This window comes from Petromyzon marinus, chromosome 62 (genome assembly GCF_048934315.1).
Source record: "Petromyzon marinus isolate PM22_M1 ecotype Great Lakes invasive population chromosome 62, UKy_Petmar_22M1.pri1.0, whole genome shotgun sequence".
Classification (NCBI taxonomy): domain Eukaryota; kingdom Metazoa; phylum Chordata; class Hyperoartia; order Petromyzontiformes; family Petromyzontidae; genus Petromyzon; species Petromyzon marinus.
The window spans coordinates 2,461,556-2,469,996 of record NC_133728.1 but is presented as its reverse complement, the minus strand read 5'-3'; positions in this window follow the sequence as shown (position 1 = coordinate 2,469,996).

Below are 8,441 nucleotides of genomic sequence, written 5' to 3'. Positions count from 1 at the left end.
ACGACAACAGTGCAACGTACAAGAGGGGTAAACAAATCACCCAAACAATGTGGTCCCTTGGTACCAACTCCAGCGAGTCTCTCTCCCTCGCTACCTTGACCCCTTGTCCTCCCTATAGCCCAAGGCCGTAATTATAATATATATTGGGAGGGGGGGGGGACATCCCCCCCCCTCCCAATATTCAAATATGCTCAAAAGGTCCCCCCCAATATATCGCTATGAAATAGATGTCTGTTTATATGATTGTGGTTATGGTTGTACTTTATTAATCCCTAATCTCTGCCATTACATACAATGAAACAAAAAAAGTATATAAAAAAACAGAGCAATATATTACGGCAGGGTACACCAGGCAGTGGTGCACGCATCGATCCAGTCTGCTGTGTGGGTCATGATCATAAAACACTGGATTTTGGTGAGACAAATGTGGTTAGGTCTGTGTGCGTGTGGTGAGCGGTGGTTCCAGTGGTTGACTCGCTGCAAACCCGGCAACCTGGGTTCAGAATCAGAATATTTATTCATACTGCAGGGGGAATCCGACGAGCTACAAAGCTCTTTTCCACAGATGTTCAGTAGGGGCACGGGGTAAGAATGCTTACACAAACAAACAATACAAAAACATGACAGTAGCGCAAACGATACAGCCTGCTGTGTGTGATGGTGCTCGTGGTGTTTGTGGCGTGGGTCATAATCATAAAACACTGGCTTTTAATGAGACAAAGGTGGCTAGGTAAGCTGTAGAGTAGCGGTTAGCGTGCTGCGCTGCAAACCCGGTGACCCGAGTTCGATTCCTGCTCTCGGCCAACACCAGTGACGATTTTACCGGAACCGGTCCTGGGCCTCCCCTCGGTCGACTCGACATCAAATGAGTATAGCACCTGCTGTGGTATGTAAACGTCGCCAATAGGGAGACAAAGGCGGCCGGGCGTGATGCTGGCCACCAACCCCCTCGTGTGCTGTGCCAGCCTTCATAGGTGCTGCTCGCTAATAGCACGTGCCCCGCTCGTCTTTTGAAGGCTACCTGGGGTGTCTTTGCCTTCGGTGTTTGACCCGAACTCCTGCCGTATCCCTTATATGTGTTTTTGCCCTTAATAATAATTGCATGCCACGGTTCGTGATTGGAAATTCAGTGATGATTCATAACACTGGCTGTGAAAAACCTCCTACGTTGTTTAGTCTGCTGTTTTCCCTCCCACAAACCTCCGTAAACTAAAAGTGTTGGATTTGCGCTTGTATGTGTGATAATGCAAATGAAACTTACCACAGAGTAACGTGAACATTTCAAGGTTCCGAAAACCCATTTCTTCTGAGAGTCGTATTCCTTTCGAAACGAGGCAATTATAATTGGACTTCACTTTCCTTATAAAAAAAGATTAGACTGAAGCAATTTATTATAAGTTGGCTTTCATGGCTAACAACTCGGGAGCGTTTAGGCTGTTTGCATACTCGTCTTTAAACACTTTCGCTACTTAGGCTCCCTTTGTTAAACCTCAGCTTAAACAATCTACAAGTCTCGGAAAAGCGCTGCTGTGAATCGTTGCAGTACGAAGCCACACGAAACGCATTTGCAGTGGAAGATTCAGGACCTGTTGTAAACAGTCGTTTAAGGTAGATAATGGCCAGGTGGAATAAATAGCCTGGAAAGTACGTGCTGTGGATTGGCCCAAAGTGAGATATCTGGGGTCATTTGGGGCAGTGGAATGAATTATACAGAGAGCCGCTGCTTCCTTGTATGAGGCCAGACTCAAAGTTCAACATCCGTAAGTTTTCCCCCACACTCGGTGATGTTTTAAAGGTGTTGCGTATAGGTAAATATTTCGTTCCCATGGTTAAATGTGGTGAGATGTTAACAAATTCCCCTGGTGTATAGGAGATCTTGGATTCAATCCCGACCCTGTATATTTGGAGTTTGCATGTTTTCGCCGTGGCCATGTGGATTTTTCTCCGGCCCTCTGTTTATTTTCCTCCACATTGATAAACAACATGCGTTAAACAGTATTTGGCTGCTATAAATTTCTACGTGGTGATAAGCCACTTTGTTGAGCTATCAATTGTGGCCGGGTTATTTCTAAAAAATAGCTACACAGCTCAACGGACCTTACCTGGTAAAATTAAAGTTTTTAAATAGTTTAGTTCTTTTGTCACCAATGTTTTCCAACAACCCTTTTATAAGCAGGGTGACTCTTTGACCAGTTTCTTATTTTTGACTCTCCATTAGCAGGATGTGGGCCACTCAATGATGTTGAGTTTCTTGGTGATGTAGATCAGCGCCCCCTTAAAAACCCCATGGGGCATGTGTGAGTGCAGCTTAATAGAACCCTACGCAGGGTCACTCAAAACCTGCTTCGGACACAAAGGACTCGAACTGTTACAGCCTCAATTCACTACACTATACACTACACTACTGTTACAGCCTCGCGTCACTATACACTACACCACTATAGACTCCTATGCACTACTATAGAATGCACAACTGTTACAGCCTCAAGTCACTATACACTCCTATACACTACACAACTGTTACAGCCTCACGTTGCTTCCCTGCTGACGCCTCCTCGGTGTGGAACTCTCCTATCCCTTCGCACATCCGCAACATCAAATTCACTTGGACTTTTAAGAAGCATCTCAAGGCCTCTCTATCTGTTTTGGGTCAGGCTAACGAGCAGCCCTGAGCTTGGGTCTGCGCCTGAGTTTGCGTCACATTATAAACGTCATTATTATGGACTGTGTTCACAGGCTGCCACAGTTATTGCCCCAACACCGCGGTAACGTTGAAGGATTTTTTTTTAATCGTGACCACAAATCTTGATAACTGAATCAAGGGGAGTGGAGGGGGGCAGTGGGCGTCCGATTGGCGTGCGTCGCTCTCATTGGCTAAGCGAATGATGATGCAGGCGGGGTGGGTGGGGTAGGTGCCTTGTGACGTTGCCTTGGCCGGTACTGCTGCCCTTGCGTGGTCTCACTCGTAAACAAAGAGCCGCGATAAACATTCGGTGTTTTTCGGTGTTTTTAGGTGTTTGCCGTGTTAAGCAGCGTCCGCCTGTAGATGTCTGACGCGCACTGACCTAAATACAGCTGATCACCGATTATCCGGCACGCGATTATCTGGCTTCCAACATTATCTGGCGGTCCCTGGCCGATCCGGCAAAACCGCTCCAAAGGCTGTAACCCGGTCCAGCGATCGGTACCGTGTGCGTGATTAAAAAAATAAAACTATCTACGCTTGATTTCAGTGTCAAATATTATATACAGTATCTTATACACTACATACAAACAAGTTAAATAATGAAAATGCTGCATGTATATACATCACGGCACGCAGAGTCTTCGAGATTGGAGTGGTAAGTAGGGTACAGTAAATATAGTAACTTTTAAAAGTAGGATATTTATTTTCGTCTATTTGTATGTTTATTTATGCAAATTTCACATAGTAAACACATAAACATGAACACAACACCTAAAAACATAATTTAATGCAATAATGTGAAAAAAAGCTATTGAAAATAATTATTTAGTTATTATCCGCCGATTTTGAAAATCCGGCGCCCTCCTTCCACCCCCCCCCCCCCCAAAGCCGCAGGATAAGTATCGATGATCGGCTGCGATAAAGTTTGGAGACGATGAGTAGGTGTACTCCGCGTTGTGTTCTGTCCTGCAGAGAAGTGGGCGACTCCACAGCAGCTGTGCACCAGGGGTTTGTGAAACGGCGAAACTTTATTTCAAAGTCGTCTTCAGAGAGGGCAGTGGCATGTCAGCAATAGTGGATCAGAAGCACCCACCACGTCACAACACTGCAGCTAGGTTCCTTTGTTAAATGGGATTCAGCGCCAGTGTTAACATTCGAGACCCAATTATTATTTTATACATTGAAATCAAATTGAATATCCAAGTCTTAATTGTGCATATCTTCAATACCACCAACAACTCAATCAACAGTCAATTGACATTACCGAGTTCCTGTCAGTCGATTGACATTCAAGTACTATCAATTTAGCAGCTATATATTATTGGCGATAATTTAACGTGCAGCTTACCAGGCACTAATTCCACTAAAATATAAATTGGGGACATGTCCCGTACTCTGCTGTTCACGTGTGGCTCAGGGTCCACATCCCTCATCACCGTTGCATTTATGTATAAAAATAATAATTAACTGCACCTGGCTACCTGTAGCTATGCAAAATAGCTTCGTAGGTTCCTATACACTACAGAGTGCACAATTATACGTGCGATTAATCACCGGCTACAGACGCATGTATTCAAAATGTCATAGCTCGATCCATGCTCGATCCATGCTCGAACACATATACACATGTATTAAAAAAATGTCACAGCTTGATTGACTACTGCTCGATCCGACACATGCAAGTATTCGTTATATCCTGTTACAGCGCAAGTGACGATTTAATGGCGACCTGCCCCACAAATAAATGGACAACAACATACACCACTGGACAGACGGCCCCCTTAATATTCACTTTTGGGCTGTATAGACAAACGTTTTAATACGTAAAAACGTCGTTCTTGACTTCATATAAAACAAAATTCCCATCAACCCTTGAAACAATGTTGCTATTTCCAAACAACATAAAGAAGACCTGATAATTTATTTGTATTGTTTGTGACTGCCTGTTGCCTGAAAGTTGGTTTGGTTAGTTTTGCACGTAGTAGGCTTTTGCGACCAATCTTATCCATAAGAGTTTTTTTTGGGTTAGATTGCATAAATATAAATCCCGACACCACCCGACAGTTAGGTTTGGTTCTTTGTTTTGCAATCGTTGTACACGCCAACTGAAGCCTCTGGGTCTCTGCTGTACTCTTGTTGTTCTTGATGCTCCCTTCTGCACACCCCCCCCCCCCCCAACTCCCAAGGGGTAATCACGGAGCAACAACGGCCACCATTCATCGCAAAAGTGGCCAGCATCTTCACCACGGCGGTCGAAATGTGCACTTTGAGGCCCGTCATGTGGCGTGCGGAAGGCTTTGCTGGGAGCAAGGTCGCGTGACAGAGCCTAGTGGTGGTGGCGTTGTTATGAGTTGGCGAAGGTGTGACTGGCAGGGGTCACACGTGGCAAGTCGACCGTGATTTGGTCGTGTTGAGGATGGACGATTGGTAACCGAAATATGTCACGTGGAATTTCCACGCTTGGTTTGAACTCGCAAATGTGATCATGATTTAATGGTCACTGGGTATGAAGACTGCTTTTTTGTTCGTTTGTTTGTTATAGGACAGGAGAGTGAAAATACCCTTATCCACACTGACACAGGGGTTCTTTGAGCATACACCATTAAGTTGCAATCAGTCTTCCGTTTCCCTCTTATTTGAGCGAAGAAGCGTGGGTAAACGAGAATAGGATGAATCGGAAACCACTCGGGGTTTAAGAATGTTCACGTAGAAAATAGGAATATCAGCAGGTCAGATTTTGGCTGGATAATAGGAAGAGTGGCTATTAGGAGGATTGATGCAGTTTCACTCTCTGGTAAGATATATTAATTCATTACCTCAAGTGTTATTATGAGAATTATCTTCACCTTGAATTGGCTAAAAGAACACTGCTGCCTGATATGGAAGGGGGCACAAACAGAGATGATCATGCACGTGCGGCCACCAACCTGGATAACTAATACGTGGCAGTACAGCAAGTAAATTGCCCACCCATTTGTAATTAATTTACCTGTTCTTGCCTCCGGCACCCGTTGGCTCTCCAGGCTACGTGTGCTTCTTCATCAGCCACATGGAAACACTCGTGTGGTGGATTACAGTTTGCACAAGGCACCGGAAATTTGAAAAAAGAGATAGTACTCCTCCCTTCATACAACACCTGGAATAAGTCAGCAGGCTGGAAGGGGGTCCTGAGACAGGACACAACCACTGCAGATTAAACGGGAGCTGGACTCGGAGGGGTGGAAAGAAAAAAATGCTCATTTAGGTCGCCTCTTAATGTTTTTCTTTTCTTTATACCAGCTGCTGTTTTGGTTATATCCCTCTCTCCCCTCATCATCGCTTCCCCCTTACTTAAAAAAAAAGTTACCCTTAACCCCTTCGGCGGGACCCCCTTGTATGGTTTGGGGCAGCGAGAACCGTCCCCCATCTTTCTACCCTCCCCCCCACCTGCTTTTCACAACCGGTTTGGCTTCTGGTTGACGGTGTGTGTGTACGTGCGTCACAACGCGATGCATGGGGCCTGCACATTCCAGAAATAAAAAATGATATAAAAAGTGATAGTACCAAGATCACGTGGCAACGAAGCTGATGGAGACTCAAACAGTCGGAGCACCGGTCAACGCTCGCGTATTTAAAAGGTTGCTGGCAAGCATCGCACTGGAAGACCTTATGGTTTATACATGCGGTGCCATGGTGGATATAATATGTTAACTCCATCGCCTGGTATACATGAGGTCGTGGGTTCGATCCCGACCATGACGCCTGCTATATATTTGGAGTTTGCGGTGTCTCTCTCTCTTTCCCCGTGATCGTGTGGATTATTCTCTGGGTCCTCCAGTTTTCCCCTGCACATTTAGAATCAACGTCACACATTTGAGAGTATTTGGTTCTCTATACATTTCCACGTGATGATGATACGCCACTTTGTTGGGCTATCATTTGTGAGAGCCAGGTCGCTTCTGAAAAAACAGAGCTGTATAGCAACTCAGTGGGGCCTTATACCTGGTATAAGAAAACGTTTAGTTAAGAAAAATTATAATACAACATTTAATACAAAACTCTTCTAAAGCGTCACAAGCTTGAAAAAACGTACGAAGTTTAAATTGTTTTTAAATAGTTGGGACTGACCTCGTACAAGAAAGTAGGGCCTGCCATAAAAAAACTCAACATTCATCGCGTGTCTAGCACTGGACCATTCCATGCCCTGTACTTTGTTTTCAGATTTTATTTTTTTACTACACCTGGGCCGTAAATATGTACGGTAGGTCATGGATCGACTACTGACTGTAAGTGCATTCCTGTGACCTTATATATTTGAGAAATTTACAATAGCTTGCCTTGTGCAAGTTAAAAGAGATAAGTAATGTATTCGTGTTTTAACTACCGAAGCCCCCGCCCCCGTGGAGTAAATCATAAGGAAGTTGCAGTTTAAAAGGACATGATTGGCTCTGCCTTCGTTTGTAAAATACAGAAATTCAAGTCAAGACGACAGAAGATGTTTGAAGAGGCTCGGAGTTGTAAGTCGGGTTTAAGATTTTTTTAGAAATCTGTCCAGTATTTTTTATACCATTCTTTAATACTAAATACTAATTTCGTGCTGTCAAGAGGAAATAGGGCTCAAATGAAATGGACTTTCGGAAACTTCAAATTTCCACAGTACTACTATTTGGTGAGTTTTATTACCACACACACACATGCACGCACAAGGATCAACATTTTCAACATGCGCAAGCTTGCTGGGTGAATAGTTTTGCAAGAAGTACCTGTTGAGGGCGTAACAATACGTATGAGTGACGTAACAATCGAATCTTCAGAATCAAAACCTTAAATTTAATGACTGGAGGAAATCCGATTAAGCTATGAACCCCTTTTGCCAAAGATGTCCAGTAGGACATTGGGTTGGTACCACGCCAGCAACGTGTTTTCTAGACAAAACTCCCAGATTCGAGCTCCTGAGGTCATCGCCACCACCAGCAGCAGTAATAGTTGCAGGCAGTGTCGCACTTCGATGTTTTACGGTCAAGTAATGCAACACATTCTATTTAGATTGAATCGCGAGCGGGAGAGCTGCCCTCATGAATAGCCAGATGTAGTAAAATTATTAAATTGTTGAAACATTTTTATTTTATTTTACCAGGTAAGGCCCACTGAGCCGTTTATCTCTTTTTCAAAAGTGACCTGGCCATCACAAATGATAACTCAACGAAGTGGATTATCATGATCACGTATAAATGTATAGCAGCCAAATACTCTGAACGAGTGATGTCGATTCTCAATGTGGAGGGAAAAACCGAAAAATCCGGAGAAGAATCAATATTACCATGGGGAGAGATTCATGCAAACTCCAAATATACAGCAGGCGTCAGGGTCGGGATCGATCCCACGACCTCCTGTATACCATGCGAGGTGATTATCATCTCCTAGCCACCGTGGCGCCCCCCGGGGTCAGCTTTGACATAAAAGTCAACGTAAAGACTCCCTCCACCTTTCTCACAACCATGGTTAAAACGTGAGCACCTAACCAGTAATTTGGTCTGTTGATATGGTCCAAACGTCGGTTTCTTGAAATCCTTTGCGGTGAACTCAAAGAAGGGTAAGCAAAGCATGTCCCTAGTGGTGGCCAAAAAACTGCGCTCCAATAGACGCACTTAAAATATATATTTTTTAAACGTGACCCCTGGTAAATACCATCTGGAACGTCAGGATGTTACGATGTAATGATCTGAGGGAGGATGTGGAAAAAACATTTTATAGAAAAAAAATACACTTGCCATAG